General features: G+C 46.0%; 2 protein-coding genes across 5 annotated transcripts in view; one reads left to right on the forward strand and one right to left on the reverse strand.

The window, feature by feature from the left end:
* The window catches only part of gdf3 (growth differentiation factor 3), a 70,865-nt gene that overhangs the window by 35,021 nt on the left and 14,186 nt on the right, over positions 1-21,658 (reverse strand). The window contains exon 2 of one of the 4 annotated variants that reach the window (XR_009511735.1): positions 20,846-21,099. The exons of the other annotated variants lie outside the window; for them this stretch is intronic. The gene's annotated coding sequence lies outside the window, so the exon portion shown is untranslated. Of the gene's footprint in view, positions 1-20,845; positions 21,100-21,658 lie in introns of those variants that run through there. 4 annotated transcript variants of the gene reach the window in all.
* mtrf1 (mitochondrial translational release factor 1) overlaps positions 18,224-21,658 on the forward strand; it is a 60,070-nt gene continuing 56,635 nt past the window's right edge. Inside the window, exon 1 of the mRNA XM_059967780.1 lies at positions 18,224-18,241. The gene's annotated coding sequence lies outside the window, so the exon portion shown is untranslated. The remainder of the gene's footprint in view (positions 18,242-21,658) is intronic.

A 21,658-nucleotide genomic window follows, 5' to 3' on the forward strand; every position in this document is an offset into this window, starting at 1 on the left:
TCCGGATCGGGCACAGCATCTCCAACACCATCACACTGAGCACAGGGGCCCCCCAGGGCTGTGTGCTCAGTCCACCGCTGTTCACTCTGCTGACCCACGACTGTGCTGCAAAACACAGCTCGAACCACATCATCAAGTTTGCCGATGTCACGACCGTGGTGGGTCTCATCAGCAAGAACGATGAGTAAGCATACAGAGAGGAGGTGCTGCGGCTAATGGACTGGTGCAGAGCCAACAACCTGTCTCTTAATGTGAACAAAACAAAAGAGATGGTTGTTGACTTCAGGAGGGCTTGGAGCAACCACTCCCCGCTGAACATCGACAGCTCCTCGGTAGAGATTGTTAAGAGCACCAAATTTCTTGGTGTTCACCTGGCAGCGAATCTCACCTCGTCCCTCAATATCAGCTCCATAGCAAAGAAAGCCCAGCAGTGTCTCTACTTTCTGTGAAGGCTGAGGAAAGTCCATCTCCCACCCCCCATCCTCATCACATTCTACGGGGTTGTATTGAGAGCATCCTGAGCAGCTGCATCATTGCCTGGTTCAGTAATTGCACCACCTCAGATTGGAAGGCCCTGCAGCAGATAGTGAGGTCAGCTGAGAAAATCATCGGGGTCTCTCTTCCTGCCATTATGGACATTTACACTACACGCTGCATCCACAAGGCAAACAGCATTATGAAGGACCCCACGCACCCCTCATACAAACTCTTCTCCCTCCTGTCATTTGGGAAAAGGCACCAGAGCATTCGGGCTCTCACAACCAGACTATAAAACAGTTTCCTCCTCCAAGCTATCAGACTCCTCAATACCCAGAGCCTGGACTGACACCAACTTACTACCCTCTACTGTGCCTATTGTTTATTATTTATTGTAATGCCTGCACTGTTTTGCGCACTTTATGCAGTTCTGGGTAGGTCTGTAGTCTAGTGTAGTTTTTTTTCTGTGTTGTTTTCATGTAGTTCAGTGTAGTTTTTGTACTGTTTCATGTAGCACCATGGTCCTGAAAAACGTTGTCTCGTTTTTATTGTGTAACTGTACCAGCAGTTATGGTCGAAATGACAATAAAAAGTGACTTGACTTGACTTTCACAAGGAATAGTTCATACACTAGTTTGAGTAGGGATAAAGACTCTGTTCAATGTAACTTAGTGATGTCTGGTCTTCATAACGGACTGCAAATTGAACAGAATGCTCACTTTACCTAGTGCCAGTTGCATTTTTAAAATCAGTTCAAAATAAAATGGAAATTGCTTCAAAGTGCAAGGAAGTTCAGGTACATGGAGATAGAGAAAAGTAAAACTACAAAATACATACTTAAAGAAAAGCACAACATTTGCAGTTCTTGGAACTATCCCTCTGCAGTTTATTCCCAGTTAACGTACTGGACTAAGATCTGTCCAGTCACTCATTTATAATGTCCTTTCTCTCAGCCATTACTAATGCACGAAAACAAATTAGCTCCCTTGCTGTGTAGCTCTAGCATTACAAAGTTATAAAATGGATTTCTTTGTTAAAAGCAAGGCTGCTTTAAGGAACTGCTTTTAAGGAGCATGTTCCAGGGTTCAATTCTGGGATCATTCTGTAAGGAGTCTCTATACCTATACATTCCTCCCTTTGGAATGCACAGATCTTCCCCGGGTGCTCCGGTTTCTTCCTACAGTCCAAAGATGTGCAGGGTAGGTCAATTGGTTATTGTAAATTGTCCTATTATTAGGTTAGGGTTAATCAGGGTTGTAGGTTTGCTGGGGTGGTATAGATCAATGGGCCAGAATGGCCGACTCTAAGCTGTATCACTAAATACACTAAAATAAAAACATAACATTTCAATACAGCCAAAGATAAAAAGGTAGCTTCAATGACCAAAAAGAGAAACATGATAATAAACACTAATAACACACACCAAGTGCTGGAGGAACTTAGCAGTTTTTTTTGTGCTTTTTTTGTGTTTTTTGTGTGTTTTTTATTTATTTCCAGCATCTGCAGATTTACTCGTGTTGCCTAGTTAGAAAATGTTCAGCAAGTCACCTACCCCAATTAAGCAGCATAGTGTCTCAAATAAACCAAGAGAATTCCAGCTATTTTCTTGATTAGTTTTTGTTCTTTAAGAGTTGTCCAAAATAAGCAGCTGCCCTGATTAACTGGAATCCATTAATTATTTAAAATTAAAAGAAATGATTGAAGTTTCACAGATTTGCAGTTTCCTGAAAATGCAAACAATCAATCAGAATTTATTTATATTTCCATTTGCTATTAGTAAACTACTTGATGAACTCTTCAAAAACAAAGCACAGATTTTTTTATTAGACTATAAAAGAATCATAAATTATGATTCTTAATTTATAATTTATTATAATACATGAGATCAACAATTCTCAATCTTTATTTTAATAAGCATTAAATACAGAAATTAAAACACTGCAATTATACAAAATTAATTTTTAGCATTTAATACAAAATATAAACAATTGATTTTATTTGATCTAGCTATAAGGATATATTATATGCTGCACCCATTATGAAATAGGAAAAGACTGACCAGATAACACAACTCAATGAGAACAAAAAATGATCCCAATTCTCCGAAACTTTCTACTGCACAACCCTATCAACAATACATGTAAAAGTTTAACATTGCTGCAAAAATATAAAGACTAAGTCAAGTTCCCACTCTCAACCATAAATCTTTGTCTCTAGTACTTATTTTCCCATGCATAGTTTGTACAGTTCCTATTTATAGAAGCAGAATTTTAACATAATCCAATGAGAATAAACACTCAGTAGCCACTTTATTAGGTACTTCCTGTACCTAATAAAGTGGCCACTGAATGCATGCTGGTGTTCTGCTGCTCTTGCCCATCCACTGCAAGGTTTGACATGCCGTGCATTCAGAACTGCTCTTGCACACACCACTGTTGTAATGTGTGGCTACTTGAGTTACTGTTGCTATTCTCCTTTGACCTCTCTCATTAACAAGGTGTTTTCACCCACAGAACTACCTACCACTCACTGGATACTTTTTATTTTTCTCACCATTCTCTGTAAATTCTAGAGACGTGTATGAAAGTTGCAGGAGATCAGCAGTTTCTGGGATACTCAAAATACCCTGTTTAGCACCAAAAAAACACTACGCAGTCAAAATCACTTAAATCACATTTCTTCCCCATTCTGATGTTTGGTCTGAACAAAAGCTTAACTCCTTGACCATGTCTATCCGCTTTTATGTATTGAGTTGCTCCATGTGATTGGCTGATTAGATATTTGCATTAATAAGGTGTATAGGTGTAGCTAATAAAGTAGCCACAGAGTATGTTATTGCAGTCAACCATCCAAATGCATTTCTACTTTGTTCATTTAAAAAATGTACTTTTGCTTACGCTGTAGCTAATCAAGAAGAGAAAATCAAATCAATGAATAACGTCTGTGATTTGTTTTGCTCTGCATCGTTCTCTACCTACAGAAGGCCACACTGGGTCACTAATTATTGTCAGTGAAATAGCAATCTACCCTCCTCCCCTTCTTACCCCATCCCTGATATATTTAGTATTTTTTCCCCCTCCTTTTTTTTCTCTCTCTCCGCCCATCACTCTGCCTGTTCTCCATCTCCCTCTGGTGCTCCCCTCCCCCTTTCTTTCTCCCTAGGCCTCCTGTCCCATGATCTTTTCCCTTCTCTAGCTCTGTATCCCTTTTGCCAATCACCTTTCCAGCTCTCAGCTTCACCCCTCCCCCTCCAGTCTTCTCCTATCATTTTGCATTTTCCCCTCCCCATCCTACTTTCAAATCTCTTAGTATCTTTCCTTTCAGTTAGTCCTGATGAAGGGTCTCGGCCCAAAACGTCAACAGCACTTCTCCCTATTGATGCTGCCTGGCCAGCTGCGCTCCACCAGCAGTTTGTGTGTGTTTCTGCATCTACACCCGTTAGTTGGGATTGAAACTAGGCATTTATCAGTAATCATGCTTGCACCCCACCTTAGAAAGTTATCAAACTGGTAATATTCCAACAGGCCATACCATTTATAAATTCTATTTCTCGCATTTTCAGATAATGCATAATATGTCATCACTTCATGTGACACTGTGACATGAGAAAATTAGGAATATAGTATGTTTTATGACAGTAAAATTTGATTTGTAAATAGTTAGACAAGCATTAAATTGCTGGACTGGTGTATGCCATGATGCTGACAGCTATGCAACTTGAAGACTTCAATTTGGCACCACAGTCTTTCCTTCACAATAAATTCTTCTCAGCTTGCTTCCAGAAACAATCACTGGATTTGAAGTGCAATGCTTAGTCTGAGGGCAACCATATTTAACCAATAAATGAAGTCAAATGTACAGTACTTGGGGATTTGTATGCTTTTATCCCCTTTCATAACAGTACTCTGACGTTACACTCTTTAAAGAAAAACTAGTGAAAAGCAAATTGTTCAATTAGAAAATCTGTGGTTCACCAAACAGTTGAAGCTTGACTCAAGACTGTCACAGAAGAGCAGGGTGAACAGCCTCAATGACTATTGCCCAGTTGCACTCACATCTACCGTGCTGAAGTGCTTTGAGAGGCTGGTCACAGCCTAAGAAAGGACCTGGACCTGCTGCAATTTGCTTATTGCCACAATAGGTCTACAGCGAAATGCAATCTCACTAGCTCTCTACTCATCCTTGGACCACCTAGACAACAGAAATACCTTATCAGGCTGCTGTTTATTGATTACAGCCCAGAGTTCAAAACCATCATCTCCACAGTGCTAATCAAAAAGCTTCAAAACTTGGGCAATTATTTCTGCAATTCTGATTACCTTGCTGGCAAACATACAGTCTCTGGTAAATAAAATTAATGATCTCAGAGCTAGGGTGCTGTTTCAGAGAGACATTAGGACAGTGTGCATTCTCTGCTTCACGGAATCCTGGTTAACTCTTCCGTACCATTCGCAGTGATTTAGATTGATGGGTTCACTATACACCATCAAGCTAGGACTGTCAAATCTCTCAAAAGCAGAGGTGCTGGTAGATGCCTCATGCCAATTCCATGTGGTGACGTCCCAATTTTGCTCACCAGACCCAGAATATCTCACAATTAAGTGCCATCCATTTTACCTGTCATGGGAGATTTCAGTGATCTTTTTGGTGGCAGTGTACATTCTACCAATCATTGATGATTGATTCCACCAATCTTCTAGGGCCAATGTTAGGCCCTAGATGATTTGAGTGACGTGATCAACATGCACGAAATAGCACACGCTGATGCCTTCACCACCATTTTGGGGGATTTTAACTAGGCCAGCTTGAAAAATCACTAAACAATTATCATTAATAAACCACTTGTAGTACCAGAGGAAATATCACACTGGACCACTATTACAATAAGATCAAGAGTGCTTACTGTGCTATTCCATGCCCACACTTGAAAGTCTGATCACCTGGCTATACTCCCTGAGTATAGGCAGAGAGTGAAGACTGCAGCACCAGTTGTTAGAACTGAGAAAGTATGGACATGGGAAGCACAGGAGCGCTTACAGGACTGCTTTGAATCAGTGGACTGGACTGTATTCAGGGATTTAACTTCCAATTGGATGAATTTGCCACAGTTGTTACCGAATTCATTAAAACCTATATGTATGAGTGTGTACCTACAAAAACTTGCTGTACATTCCCAAATCAAAAGTCGTGGATGAACCAGGAGGTTCACTGTCTGCTTAGATTTAAGTCTGACAATCCAGACCTGTACAAGAAAACCAGGTATGACTTGTGGAGGGCTATTTCAAGAGCAAAGAAACAATTCTGAGCAAGGTTGGAGGCAACGTCAGATGTATGTCAACTCTGGCAGGGTTTGCACAAAGTCAGTGGCTTACCAAATAGTTGAAGCTTAACTCAACACTGTTCTACACTTCCTACAGGGCAAAACCCAATAGCATGAATGGCAGTGATGCTCAATGCCTTTTATGCTCACTTTGAAAGGGAGAATATAACTACAGCTGTGAAGATCTCTGCTGCACTTGGTGACCCTGTGATCTCTGTCTCGGAGGTGATGCCAGGCTGTCTTTCAGGATGGTGAACCCTCATAAGACAGCAGGCCTTGATGAAGTACCTGGTAAGGCCCTGAAAACTTGTGGCAACCAAATGGCGGATGTATTTAAGGACATTTTCAACCTCCCATTGCTACAGTTGAAAGTTCCCACCTGCTTCAAAAGGGCAAAAATTATACCAGTGCCCAAGAAATGTAGCGTGAGATGCCTTAATGACAACATCCAGTAGCACTCAGATCTACGGTGATGAAATGCTTTTAGAGGTTGGTCATTGCCAGAATCAGTTCCTGCCTTAGGAAGGAACTGGACCCACTGGACCCAATTTGCCTATAGCCACAATAGGTCTACAGCAGATGCAATCATATTGGCTCTTCACACAGCCTTAGATCATCTGGATAATACAAACACCTATGTCAGGAAGCTGTTCATTGACTACAGCTCCACGCTTAATATCATCATTCTCAAGAGTCCCGATCGATAAGCTTTAGAATCTGGGCCCCTGTATCTCCCTCTGCAATTGGATCCTCGACTTCCTAACCAGGAGACCAGAATCTGTGCGGATTGGTATTAATAACTCCTCCTCACTGACGATCAACACTGGCACACCTCAGGGGTGTGTGCTTAGCCCACTGCTCTACTTTCTCTATACCCATGACTGTGTGGTTTGGTATTGCTCAAATGCCATCTATAAGTTTGCTGATGATACTGTAGCGGTGTGCTACAAACAGCGCTAAAATTACGACACGGAGTCGGTAACTGCAGTCGAAGGAAAAACTTTATTCGAAAACTTCAGCCTCACTTTTAAGCCTCTGTCAACCGGCCCCCCATGGCGAAGAGGCTCCAAAGCTCTGTGCTCGCAAACCCCCGTAGGCTATCTAATTGTGAGTCGGTTCGCATACGCTAGGAAATGAGCCGCCACATAACCCCCCCCCAGAACCGGCGATACACCCCCCAATGTCCACAGCCTGGGCCAGAACCTGCTTGGGAGGTCGGCCTCTGCGCCGAGGCGCCGGAAACTCGGCCGGTTGCGCCAGGTCCACATGGGCCGGCTTGAGGTGGTCCACCGTGAAAACCTCCTCCTTCCCCCCAACGTCCAGCACGAACGTGGACCCGTTGTTCCGGAGCACCGTAAACGGCCCCTCGTATGGCCGCTGCAGCGGTGGCCGATGCCCGCCCCTTCGTACAAACACAAACTTACAGTTCCGTAGGTCTTTGGGTACGCAGGTCGGGTGCCGCCCATGCTGTGAAGTGGGTATGGGGGCCAGGTTACCGAGCTTCTCGCGAAGTCTGCCCAGGACTGCAGCGGGTTCTTCCTCTTGCCCCCTTGGGGCTGGTAGGAACTCCCCGGGGACGGCCAGGGGCGCGCCGTATACCAACTCGGCCGACGAGGCGTGCAGGTCGTCCTTGGGCGCTGTGCGGATGCCGAGAAGGACCCAGGGAAGCTCGTCCGCCCAGTTGGCTCCTCGCAGGCGGGCCATGAGGGCCGACTTCAGGTGACGGTGGAAACGCTCCACTAGCCCGTTCGACTGTGGGTGGTAGGCAGTGGTGTGGTGCAGCTGAGTCCCCAAAAGGCTGGCCATAGCTGACCACAGGCTGGAGGTGAACTGGGCGCCTCTGTCGGAGGTAATGTGGGCTGGTACACCAAAGCGGGATATCCAGGTGGCGATCAGGGCTCGGGCGCAAGATTCGGAGGTGGTGTCGGTGAGCGGGACCGCCTCTGGCCATCTTGTGAACCGGTCCACGATAGTCAGGAGGTAACGCGCTCCGCGCGACACTGGCAGGGGGCCCACGATATCCACATGAATGTGGTCGAAACGCCGGTGGGCGGGATGGAACTGCTGCGGTGGGGCTTTGGTGTGCCGCTGAACCTTGGCCGTCTGGCAGTGCATGCACGTCCTGGCCCATTCACTGACCTGTTTGCGGAGTCCGTGCCAAACGAACCTGCTGGAAACCATCCGGACAGTTGTCCGGATGGAGGGATGCGCCAAGTTATGAATGGAGTCGAAAACACGTCGCCGCCAGGCTGCGGGGACGACCGGACGGGGCTGGTTGGTGGCGACGTCACAGAGTAGGGTCCTCTCACCTGGGCCCACGGGGAAGTCCTGGAGCTGCAAACCAGAGACTGCAGTCCTGTAACTCGGAATCTCCTCATCTACCTGCTGTGCCTCTGCCAGTGCCTCAAAGTCTACCCCTTGGGAAAGGGCATGAACGGTAGGGCGAGAGAGCGCATCCGCCACGACATTGTCCTTACCCGAGACGTGCCGGACATCCGTTGTGTATTCAGAGATGTAGGACAGGTGGCGTTGCTGGCGGGATGACCAGGGGTCGGATGCTTTCGTAAACGCAAAGGTAAGCGGTTTGTGGTCCGTGAACGCGGTGAAGGGCCGACCTTCTAGGAAGTACCTGAAATGCCGGATTGCCAGGTAGAGCGCCAACAGTTCCCGGTCAAAAGCACTGTACTTGAGCTCGGGTGGCCGCAGGTGTTTGCTGAAAAACGCCAGGGGTTGCCAGCGACCTGCGATGAGCTGCTCCAGCACCCCACCGACTGCCGTGTTTGATGCGTCCACTGTGAGGGCGGTAGGGGTGTCCATTCTGGGATGTACTAGCATTGCGGCGTCAGCCAAAGCTTCCTTCGTTTGAACGAAAGCGGCGGCGGACTCCTCGTCCCAGGTAATGTCCTTGCTCGGACCCGACATCAGGGCGAACAGGGGGCGCATGATCCGGGCAGCTGAAGGGAGGAAGCGGCGGTAGAAATTGACCATACCTACGAATTCCTGAAGGCCTTTGACCGTGGTGGGTCGGGGGAAGTGGCGGACCGCATCTACCTTAGCGGGCAGAGGGGTTGCCCCGTCTTTAGTAATCCTGTGGCCCAGGAAGTCAATGGTATCAAGTCCGAACTGGCATTTGGCAGGGTTGATTGTAAGACCGTACTCACTCAGTCGGGCGCAGAGTTGACGGAGGTGGGACAGATGCTCCTGACGACTGCCGCTGGCTATGAGGATGTCATCCAAATAGATGAACGCGAAGTCCAGGTCCCGTCCCACCGCGTCCATTAACCGCTGGAACGTCTGTGCGGCATTCTTCAGGCTGAACGGCATGCGGAGGAACTCGAAGAGGCCAAACGGGGTGATGAGAGCCGTCTTGGGGACGTCGTCAGGATGCATCGGGATTTGATGGTACCCTCGGACAAGGTCGACCTTGGAGAAGATCCGGGCGCCGTGCAGGTTTGCCGCAAAGTCCTGAATGTGCGGCACAGGGTAGCGGTCCGGTGTGGTAGCCTCGTTCAGCCTGCGGTAGTCGCCGCACGGTCTCCAGCCCCCCGTCGCTTTGGGCACCATGTGCAGGGGGGAAGCCCAGGGGCTGTCGGACCGCCGGATGATCCCCAATTCCTCCATTCTCTGGAACTCCTCCTTCGCCAGTCGGAGCTTGTCCGGGGGAAGCCGCCGAGCACGGGCATGGAGGGGTGGTCCCTGTGTCGGGATGTGGTGCTGTACGCCGTGCCTGGGCATGGCTGCTGTGAACTGCGGTGCCAGAACCGATGGGAACTCCGCCAGGACCCTGGTGAAGTCGTTGTCGGACAGCGTGATGGAGCCGAGGTGAGGGGCTGGCAACTGGGCCGCGCCCAGGGAGAACGTCTGAAAGGTCTCGGCGTGTACCAGTCTCTTCTTGGGCAGGTCAACCAGCAGGCTGTGAGCTCGCAAAAAATCCGCACCCAGAAGCGGTTGGGCTACGGCGGCCAGTGTGAAGTCCCACGTGAACTGGCTGGGGCCGAACTGTAGCTGCACCTGACGGGTGCCATAGGTCCTTACTGTGCTGCCATTCACGGCCCTCAGGGGGGGACCCGGTGCCCTGCTGCGAGTGTCGTAACTTGTCGGAGGTAAAACGCTGACCTCAGCCCCAGTATCGACCAAAAAGCGGCGTCCCGACCTGCTATCCCACACATACAGGAGGCTATCCCGATGGCCAGCCGCCGTAGCCATCAGCGGCGGCTGGCCCTGGCGTTTCCCGGGAACTTGCAGGGCGGGCGGCAACGGCGGGCTTCTGCGCCCCACCGCTGGTGGTAGAAGCACCAGTGGTCATTGGGCCGGGGGTTAGTGGGCTCTGCGGCCGGGCCTGGACTGGTTTGCTGCCGGGAGCGTGGCTGGGTGATCTGTGCGATGGACGCCCCGCTCACCTTTTTGGCGTTCCACAGCAAGTCCGCCCGGGCTGCCACCTTCCGGGGGTCACTGAAATCCGCGTCGGACAGCAGCAGGCGTATGTCCTCGGGCAGCTGCTCCAGGAATGCCTGCTCAAACATGAGGCCTGTGTGTCCCTCGGCCAGAGACAACATCTCGTTCATTAAAGCCGATGGAGGTCTGTCGCCCAAGCCATCCAGGTGCAGTAAACGGGCAGCCCGCTCGCGCCGTGAGAGTCCGAAAATCCTGAGGAGCAGGGCTTTGAATTCCGTGTACTTGCCGTCTGCCGGGGGCGACTGTACGAACTCCGCGACCTGGGCAGCTGTGTCCTGGTCGAGGGAGCCCACCACGTAGTAGAAGCGGGTGTCTTCTGAGGTGATCCGGCGAACGTGGAATTGGGCTTCGGCTTGCTGGAACCATAGGTCCGGGCGCTGTGTCCAGAAACCCGGCAGTTTCAACGAAACCGCATGAACAGAGGCGGCGTCGGTCATTTCTGGTCCAAAAATCGTTTGGACCGTCGGGGTCACCAATTGTAGCGGTGTGCTACAAACAGCGCTAAAATTACGACACGGAGTCGGTAACTGCAGTCGAAGGAAAAACTTTATTCGAAAACTTCAGCCTCACTTTTAAGCCTCTGTCAACCGGCCCCCCATGGCGAAGAGGCTCCAAAGCTCTGTGCTCGCAAACCCCCGTAGGCTATCTAATTGTGAGTCGGTTCGCATACGCTAGGAAATGAGCCGCCACAATACAACCATTGTTGGCAGAATCTCAGATGGAGATGAGTGGGCGTACAAGAGCAGGATATACCAGCTAGTTGAGTGGTTTTGCAGCAACAATCTGGCACTCAATTTCAGTAAGACCAAAGAGCTGATTGTGAATTTCAGAAAGGGTAGGATGAGGGAACATGAACCAATCCTCATGGGGGATCAGAAGTGGAAAGAGTGAGCAATTTCAAATCCCTGCATGTCAAGATCTGAGGATCTAACCTGGTCCCAACATATTAATGCAGCTACAAAGATGGCAAGACCACAGCTATATTTCATTAGGAGTTTGAGGAGATTTGGTTTGTCACCTGAGACACTTGAAAACTTCTACAGATGTACAATGGAGAGGATTCTGACAGGCTGCATCACTGTCCAGTATGGGGGTGGGGGAAGGAAAGTTGTAAAATTAGTCAGGTCCACTTTGTGTACTAGCCTCCCCAAGATATCTTCAAGGAGCAGTGTCTCAGAAAGGCAGCATCCATTGTTAAGGACCCCTATCACACAGGAAATGTCCTCTTTACATTGTTACCGCCAGGGAAGAGATACCGAAACCTGAAGGCACACACGCAGCAATTTAGGAACAGCTTCTTCCCCTCTGCCATATGATCCCTAAATGTAAATTGAACCCATGAATACTATCTCACTTATATTATTTCTGTTTTTGCATTATTTTTTAATTTAACTATTTTATACACACATACATATATTAAAATTATAATAATATATATTAAATGGAGATCACCTGTGTGCAGTAAAGGTGTTCCAATTAATTGTAGAAAAATACCACTGTATCTGGAAGGTCTAACTGCTGGTGAGTCAGTATCCTGGAAAAAACTACACCATAAAGCCAAAAGAACACTCCAAGCAACTCCGCTCTTGGAGTAAAATCAAGAAATGGAAAGAATATGGCACAGCTGTAAATCTGCCTAGAGCAGGCTCTCCTCAAAAACTGAGTGACCATGCCAGAAGGGGATCTAGTGAGGGAGGCCACCAAGAGACCTATAACAACTCTAGAGGAGTTACTAGCTTCAGCGGCTGAGATGGGAGAGTCTGCACATACAACCACTGTTCCCAGGTGCTTCACCAGTCACAGCTTTATAGAAGAGTGGCAAAGAGAAAACCATTGTTGAGAAAAACTCACATGAAATCTTAGCTAGAATTTGCCAGAAGTCATGTGAGAAACTCTGAAGTCAGCTGGAAGAAGGTTCTATAGTCTGATGAAACCAAAATTAAGCTTTTTTGGCTATCAGACTAAACGCTATGTTTGACGTAAGCTAAACACCACACATTATCAAAACACATCACCCCGACCATGAAGCATGTTGGTGGCTGTATCGTGCTATGAGGATGCTTCACTGCAGCAGGCCCTGTAAGGCTTGTGAAGATAGAGGGTAAAATGAATGCAGCAAAATACATGGAAATCCTAATGCAGTCTGCAAGAAAACTGCAACTTGGGAGAAGATTTGTTTTCCAGCGAGACAATGACCTCAAGCATAAAGCCAAAGCTACTCAGGAATGGCTTAAAAGCAACTAAGTTCATGTCCTGGAGTGGCCAAGTCAGAGTCCAGACCTCAATCCAATTAAGAATTTGTGGCTGGACTTGAAAAGGACTGTTCACTCATGATCTCCATGCAATCTGACCAAACTTGAGCAGTTTTGTAAAGAAGAATTGGGGGAAATTGCAGTGTACACATGTGCAAAGCTGATAGAAACCTATCTACACAGACTCAAGGCTGTAATTGCTGCCAAAGGTGTATCTACTAAATACTGACTTGAAAGGGGGGGGTGAATAATTCTGCAATCAATTATTTTGTGTTTAATAATTGTAATAAATTTAGACCAATTTGTAGAAGTTTGTTTTAACTTTGACACAAAAGAGTCTTTTCTGTTGATCAATGTCAAAAAAGCCAAACTAAATCCACTGTGATTACATGTAAAACAACAAAACATGAAAACTACCAAGGGGTATGAATACTTTTTATAGGCACTGTATTTCTGATACATTTCAGATCCGCACTGACTGTGATCTCCCAATGAGGAAGTCAAGGATTCAATCCAGAATCAGATATATCAGTAAGACTAGTTAATTTACTTAGCAAACACGAGGAAATCTGCAGATGCTGGAAATTCAAACAACAACACACACAAAATGCTGGTGGAACACAGCAGGCCAGGCAGCATCTATAAGGAGAAGCACTGTCGATGTTTCAGGCCGAGACCCTTCATCAGGACTAACTGAAAGGAAGGATACTAAGAGATTTGAAAGTAGTGGGGGGAAGGGGAAAATCCGAAATGATAGGAGAAGGCCGGAGGGGGTGGGGTGAAGCTAAGAGCTGGAAAGGTGATTGGCAAAAGGAATACAGAGCTGGAGAAGGGAAAGGATCATGGGATGGGAGGCCTCAAGAGAAGGAAGGGGGGGAGCACCAGAAGGAGATGGAGAACAGGCAAACAACTAAATGTGTCAGGGATGGGGTAAGAAGGGGAGGAGGGGCATTAACGGAAGCTAGAGAAGTCAATGTTCATGCCATCAGGTTGGAGACTACCCAGCCGGTATACAAGGTTCCTTCAACCTGAGTTTGGATTATATTTTGACAGTAGAGGAGGCCATGGATAGACATATCAGAATGGGAATGGGACGTGGAATTAAAATGTATGGCCTGGGAGATCCTGCTTTCTCTGGCTGACCGAGCGCAGGTGTTCAGCGAAACGGTCTCCCAGTCTGCGTCGGGTCTCACTAATATATAAAAGGCCACACCGGGAGCACTGGACACAGTATACCACACCAGCCGACTCACAGGTGAAGCGTCCTGGAAGGACTGTCCGGGGCCCTGAATGGTGGTGAGGGAGGAAGTGTAAGGGCAGGTGTAGCACTTGTTCCACTTACAAGGATAAGTGCCAGGAGGAAGATCGGTGGGAAAGGATGGGGGGGGACGAGTGGACAAGGGAGTCGCGTAGGGAGCGATCCCTGTGGAAAGCAAAAGTGGGGGGGAGGGAAAGATGTGCTTGGTAGTGGGATCCCGTTAGAAGTGGCGGAAGTTACAGAGAATTATATGTTGGACCTGGAGGCTGGTAGGGTGGTAAGTGAGGACAAGGGGAACCCTATACCGAGTGGGGTGGCGGGTGGATGGGGTAAGGGCAGATGTGCGGGAAATGGGAGAGATGCGTTTGAGAGCAGAGTTGATGGTGGAAGAAGGGAATCACCTTTGTTTAAAAAAGGAAGACATCTCCTTCATCCTGGAATGAAAAGCCTCATCCTGAGAGCAGATGCGGCGGAGACGGAGGAATTGTGAGAAGAATTTTTGCAAGAGACAGGGTGGGAAGAGGAATAGTCCAGGTAGCTATGAGAGCCTGTAGGCTTAAAGTAGATATCAGTAGATAAGCCGTCTCCAGAGATGGAGACAGAAAGATCAAAAAAGGGGAGGGAGGCATCAGAAATGGACCAGGTAAATTTGAGGGCAGGGTGAAAGTTGGAGGCAAAGTTAATGAAGTCAACAAGCTCAGCATGCATGCAGGAGGCAGCGTCAATGCGGTCGTTGATGTAGTGAAGGAAAAGAGAGGGATGGATACCCGTATAGACTTGGAACATGGACTGTTCCACAAAGCCAACAAAAATGCAGGCATAACTCGGACCCATACGGGTGCCCATGGCTACACCCTTGGTTTGGAGGAAGTGGGAGGAGCCAAACGAGAAATTATTGAGAGTAAGAACTAATTCCGTTAGAAGGAGGAGAGTGGTGGTAGAGGGGAATTGGTTAAGTCTGGAATCCAAAAAGAAGCGAAGAGCTTTGAGACCATCTCGGTGGGGGATGGCGGTATATAGGGACTGGACATCCATGGTGAAAATAAGGCGGTGGGGGCCAGGGAACTTAAAATCATTGAAAAAATTCAAAGCATGAGAAGTGTAACAAACATAGGTGGGAAGAGATTGAAAAAGGGGGGATAAGACAATGTCAAGGTATGCAGAAATGAGTTCAGTGGGGCAGGAGCAAGCTGAGACAATAGGTCTACCTGGACAGGCAGGTTTGTGGATCTTGGGTAGGAGGTAGAAACGGGAAGTGTGGGGTGTGGGAACTATGAGGTTGGTGGCAGTGGATGGGAGATCCCCAGAGCTGATAAGGTTGGTGATGGTATAGGAGACAATGGCCTGGTGCTCCTTAGTGGGGTCATGATCAAAGGGTAAATAAGAGGAGGTATCAGAGAGTTGTCACTGTGCCTCGGCCAGGTAGAGGTCAGTGCACCAGACAACAACAGCTCCCCCCTTATCAGCAGGTTTTATAGTGAGGTTGGGATTGGTGCGGAGGGAGCAGAGAGCAGAGCGTTCGGAATGAGTTAGGTTGGAATTGGAACAGGGTGTGGTGAAGTCAAGACGGTTGATGTCCCGTCAGCAATTAGCAATAAAGAGATCCAGAGCAGGCAGAAGACCAGAGCGGGGTGTCCATGAAGAGCAGGAGGGTTGAAGACGGGAGAAGGGGTCATCGGTGGGGATAGGAGAGTCCTTATCAAAGAAGTAAGCTCGGAGATGGAGCCGGCGGAAGAATAGTTCAGTGTCATGGCGTACGCGGAACTCACTGAGGTGTGGGCGAAGGGGGACAAAGCTGAGGCCCTTACTGAGGACAGAGCTCTCTGCCTCAGAGAGTTGAAGATCGGAGGGAATGGTAAAGACCCGGCACGGATGAGAGATGGGATCAGAGGGGGGAGGGAGGCTGGTAGTGTCAGTGGAGAGGGAAGGGTTGGGGTGAGAGGAAGATGGAGCCTCTGAGGGCCCAGGAGCTGACGATGGGATCTGAGGGAGAGGGGATTGCAGAGTGGTGGTGGGGGAAGGGGAGACAGGAGTCACAATCGCAGCATGTGAAGATCTGGTCTGGAGTTCAAGGCTGGAGTTGCAGTCGGTGGTTGCGCAATCGCTTTGAAGCTGTCCATGACCGTTGGAACACGCAGTGATGGCGCTGGAGTCCGCGTTTTCAATATTCCCTGGGTTGCCGTTGATGGTGCTGGAATCCGGGTTTTCAATATGCCCTGGGTTGTTGGGGCAGCCAAAAGATCGACGGCCGGAGCAAATCCATGGCCATTGGAACCCGCGTTGATGGTGCTGGAATCCTGATTTTCAATATGCCCTGGGTTGGTATACTGCATCCGGTGCTCCCGGTGTGGCCTTTTATATATTGGTGAGACCAACGCAGACTGGGAGACCGTTTCGCTGAACACCTGCGCTTGGTCCACCAGAGAAAGCAGGATCTCCCAGTGGGCACACATTTTAATTCCACGTCCCATTCCCATTCTGATATGTCTATCCATGGCCTCCTCTACTGTTGGAGGAACAACACATATACCGGCTGGGTAGCCTCCAACCTGATGGCATGAACATTGACCTCTAACTTCTGTTAATGCCCCTCCTCCCCTTCTTACCCCATCCCTGACATATTTAGTTGTCTGCCCGTTCCCCATCTCCCTCTGGTGCTCCCCCCGCTTCCTTCTCCTGAGTCTCCCATCCCATGATCCTTTCCCTTCTCCAGCTCTGTATCACTTTCGCCAATCACCTTTACAGCTCTTAGCTTCACCGCACCCCCTCTGGTCTTCTCCTATCATTTCGCATATCCCTCTCCCCCCACTACTTTCAAATCTCTTACTACCTTTCCTTTCAGTTAGTCCTGACAAAGTATATTGACTGGTTGCATCACGGCCTGGTATGGAAACACCAACGTCTTTGAATGTTAAATCCTACAAAAAGTAGTGGATAGGGCCCAATCCATCATAGTACAGCCCTCTCCACCATTGAGCACATCTGCACAGACTGTTGTCATCAAAGACCTCCACCATTCCGGCCTTGCTGTCTTCTTGTTACTGCCATCAGGAAGGTGGTACAGGAACCTCAGAACTCACACCACCAGGTTCAGGAACAGTTATTACTTGTTAAACACCAGGCTCTTGAATTGGAGGGTATAACCTCACTTGCCCCATCACTGAACTGCTCCCACAACCTATGGACTATTTATTGTTTTTTTAATTATTTTCTTCTTTCTGTATTTGCAGAGTTCATTGACTTTTGAACATTAGTACTTTGTTCACCCTGTTAGGTGAAGTCTTTCATTGATTCTATTGTGTTTCTTGGAGTTAGTGTGCATGCCCACAAAAAAAAATCTCTGGGTTGTATATGGTGACATATCTGTACTTTGATAATTAATTTACTTTGAATTTTGTAAGGTCCCCATCACCAAGGATGTCTCCTCTTTTTTTTACTACCATCAAGATAGAGGTAGAGGAGCCTGAGACATCAGTATCTTTCCCTCCACCATGAACACTACCTCATTATTTTTGCTCTCTTTTTGCTCTGTTTATTTATTTTTTAAAATATATTTCTTATTGTAATTTATGTATTGCACTGTACTGCTGCTGCAAGACAAATTTCACAATATACGTCAGTGTTAATAAACCTGATTCTGAAGTTCATAGCAATTTCCCTCTTGTAAATACGCTGCATTCCTTTTCTAGTATTTTATTTGCTCAGTTCTACCTCATCCAGCCAAAGAGCCAACAAAGCAGAGCAAATTACTGATTTAACTCGTTCGTGTATTGATTCCAATTTTTAATAACTAATAAATTTGACAATAACATTAATTAATTAATTTCCACTATGTTGTGCACCTTCTCTGTTTATGATATGTTAGGAAGCTGAGTCAATGAAGAGAGCACTATAAACCTGCTAACTTTTTTTTCATGAAAAATCAGAAGATCTACTTTATTGTTATTTCCTTGTTTATAGTCCAGAATCATCTAAATGTGCTTAATTGCTTCACAGTATGAAAATGGTGTGGCTATAAGCAGTATTTCAGATTATGGAGCTTTATGTCACCGAGATTACACTGGATGATTTTTTTAATCCACAGAGCCCTGTGATAAGCAACACCAAATCAACGTTTCCACTGGAGGTAATGAAAATATCTCATGCATTTTTTAAAAAAATCTACATACTTTAGAACTGCAATCAATTGGAAAAAGGGGATTAGTGTCTCAAGATGCTTTAGATGTGACCTTTGCAATATCCTTTGACACCTTAGCAGTGAATCGTAAAGCTTTATCTTAGATGAGTAACTGCTGGTTGATAATAAAGGTTTTTAACATTAAACTCGTGAGACAAGTCTCTTATGCAATCTCTTGGGGCAGAGAGCAACCTGGTTCAAACCAATTGTGTGGATTCTGAAGCGACTAACAACGTCAATATGGAACTTCACAAGTACAGGAAGAGGCGCGTGATGGGGCAAGTAGGTCAGTAGTTCAGGAGGTAATGTGCTCCTACTGCTATTTATGCGAAAGTCAAATACAAGCAAACAATTTGGATGCAAATAAAAACAAAAACACAAAATGCTGGCAGAACTCAGCAGGCTAGACAGCATCTATGGGAGGAGGTAGTGACAACGTTTCGGGCCGAAACCCTTCATCAGGAGTGAAGTAACATGGGATGGTCGAGGGGGGATAAGAAGTGGGGAGAGGAATGAAGTAGAGAGCTGGGAAGTGATAGGCTGAAAGGAAATGGGCTAGGGGGAAGGTGGAGAATTATGGGAAATAAAAGAGAAAGAAAGGTAGGGCTGAGGGGAGATTATAGTGAGGGGGGAAAAGAGAGAGAAAGAGAACCAGACTAAAATTATAGATAGGGATGGGGTAAGGGTGGGGGAGGCAGGGGTATCAACAGTCTGTGAGTTGAATTTGGACACAAAAATGTTATAAATCCCCACAAATGAAAACAAGCTAAACAGAGATTTCCTTTTGCAGAAAAGGCATTAAACTTGAGCTCCATTTGCTTATTCAAATGCACAGTAAAGATTCCATGTAATTATTTCACTGGGAGACAGAATTACCTTTGTGGCCTGGGGCAATGGTAACCCACCAGCCAACATAATCAGAAACACAAGAAAATCTGCAGATGCAGGAAATCCAAAGCAACATATCTTGATGAAGGGTCAAGGCCCAAAATGTTGACTGTTTACTCTTTTCATAGATGTTGGCCTCCAGAGTTCTTCCAGAATTTTGTCCATGTAACATAATAAGTTAGTTGCCTGGTCATTATTAATAATTCTCCCTTTGGCATCGACTGTACTTAAGTTATAACCATTTATTGCTAACAATTCCATTAATATGAATCTGGTCTAATTCCATTACACAAAGCTCCACTACCCAAATAGCTCACACTAAATTGTGGTTTGTTGCAGAGAAGATACTTCATTGTGGTTGGGACGTGATGTCTAAAAAGTTTCAGGTGAATCTCTGATAAATTTAAAAGATGCTATTATAAAGCAGGGGCAATTCCTCTAGGTTTTGACAAAACTACCCTTTTGCTGCAAGATCGAGACTTTCATATTCCTCCATTTTGAGCCATAGTATCTTCAACTTGAATTGATCCATCCATTTCAGTATGATTCTGAGGTGTAAAATGTACTTTCCATTTTTAAATAGGTTTTAGAAATAATTCTTCTTTCAAACTTCTGTTTTCCTACGTGGCTCAATGTCAATTATGTTTGCTAGCACAACCCCATTTGCTGAAATATTTCAGGATACATCAGTCAACATAGAGTCCACCAAAATAAAATGCCAGAACTGCAGGGGGCATATTTCATGATTAGCAAAGACTCTCCAAAAATTAGCAACAACCCCCCTCCTTACAGCCCATACTTTGCCTTATATTTTTCCAGCTCTTTCTCCATCGTATTACAAATTCCCTGGATTATTTGAAAGAGCACAAAGTTTCCTTGATATGGTTTTCTTTAAACCCTTCTTCATATTCGCACATGGGAAGTACTATATGGTAGATAATGGGCAGAAACTTAAATTAAAATTTTATTGCAGAAAATTAGCTTCTGACCTCTCTTCTAAGATCGAGTTACAATCACTTTTATACCACATAAATAAAATTTCTGGCATGGCAAAGTATGCGATGCTGAGTGAGTGCTCACTAGGTGGAATGATGCAGAGGGTATAGAGAATCCAGAGGACATAGCTGCTAAGGTGAAAGAAGAAAGGTTTAAAGAGAAACTGAGGGACAACTTTTTCAAAGAGGTGGTGATGGATATATGGATCGACCTTCCAGAGGAAGTGGTGGAGATGAGTACAATTGCAAAATTTTATATTAGATACTTGAATAAGATACATGAATAGAAAAAAGGGATAGAGGGCCAAATGCAGGCCAAAATTAGAGGGATATGGGCCAAATGCAAGCAAATGGCACTAGTTCAGTTAAGTAACTTGGTCAGCCAGAACAAACTGGGCCTAATGGCCTGTTTCTGAGTTGCAAAGTTCTAAGACTCATCAGTAGGTAAAAGCTCAAATTATTGCAGTCCCCAAAACAATATTCTCCATTTCAATGTGCACAAACACAGTATTCCCTTATTAAATACAATGAAAATTTGGAAACCATATTCAAGCATTCTTAAGAGTCAAAGTGTTGGGGGCAATTCCATAAGATATATGAGCAGTATTAGGCCATTTGGCCCATCAAGCCCTCTTAACCCCATTCTTCTGCCTTCTTCCCATAACCTTTGATTGATTCCCTTTCTAATCAAAAATCTATCAACCTCCACTTTAAACATATCCAATGGTTTTAGCCATGTGAAAATGAATTCCAAAGATTCTCCACCCTCTGGCTAAAGAAATTCCTCCTCATCTCTGATCTATTCTGAGACTGCGTCCTCTGGTCCTAGATTCCCCCACTTTTGGAAACATCCTCTCCACGTCCACTCTATCTAGTCCTTTCAAAATTCGATAGGTTTCAATGAGATCTCCCTTCACTCTTCTAAACTTCAGTGAAGACAATTGAAGAAAGAAAAGACGAGGGAGGATGTTTTTAAGACAACTGGAAATGAAGTACCAGATTTGTCATTTTCTGTCTCTGAAAGATTATTTATTGCAATTATTCCTTGGAGGTACATAAATTACAGTGGTAAAAACAAATTAAGAACATATCAATCTTTACAACCATATTATCTGCACACACCCCAAACCTGCACATCTGTCCTGTTGGCAACTCTGACATCATGTCACTATATTACTGCTCTGTTCAAAGTACATTTATTATCAAAATATGTATGCAGTAGGCATCTGAGATTTCTCTTCCCCAGACAGCCACGAAACAAAGAAACACGATGGAACCTGTTCAAAGAAAGAAAAACATCAAACCCCACCCACACAAAAAAGAATAAATCACAAAAAAGCAAAAAGCACAGGATAAAAAATATCAAATCACAAATTCATCAAATTGATCGTGCGGATGGCCAGAGGCTTTTTCCCAGGGCTGAATTGGCTACATGTGGGGGCATAGTTTTAAGTTCTTAGAAGTAGGTACAAGAGGGATGTCAAGTTTTTTTTTGTTTTTTTTTTACGCAGAGTGATATGTGCGTGGAATGCACTGTCAGGTGGAGGTGGATACAATAGGGTCTTTTAAGATACTCTTGGATAGGTACATGGAGCTTTAAAAATAGAGGGTTGTGCGGTAGGGCGATTCTAGGCAGTTTCTAGAGTAGTTTACCATACATGATCAGCAAAATGTTGTGTGCCGAAGGGCCTGTGATATGCTGTAGATTTCTATGAAAACGGTTCAGGAATATTCCGTTCCAGCTCAGTTCAGTTCAATCTAGTGCTGTCACTCGTTGACTGGCCACAGAGCCAGTCCACTCCAAACAAAATCACACAAAATGGCAATAAAAAGGAG

Source organism: Hypanus sabinus, chromosome 4 (genome assembly GCF_030144855.1).
Source record: "Hypanus sabinus isolate sHypSab1 chromosome 4, sHypSab1.hap1, whole genome shotgun sequence".
Taxonomy (NCBI): Eukaryota; Metazoa; Chordata; class Chondrichthyes; order Myliobatiformes; family Dasyatidae; genus Hypanus; species Hypanus sabinus.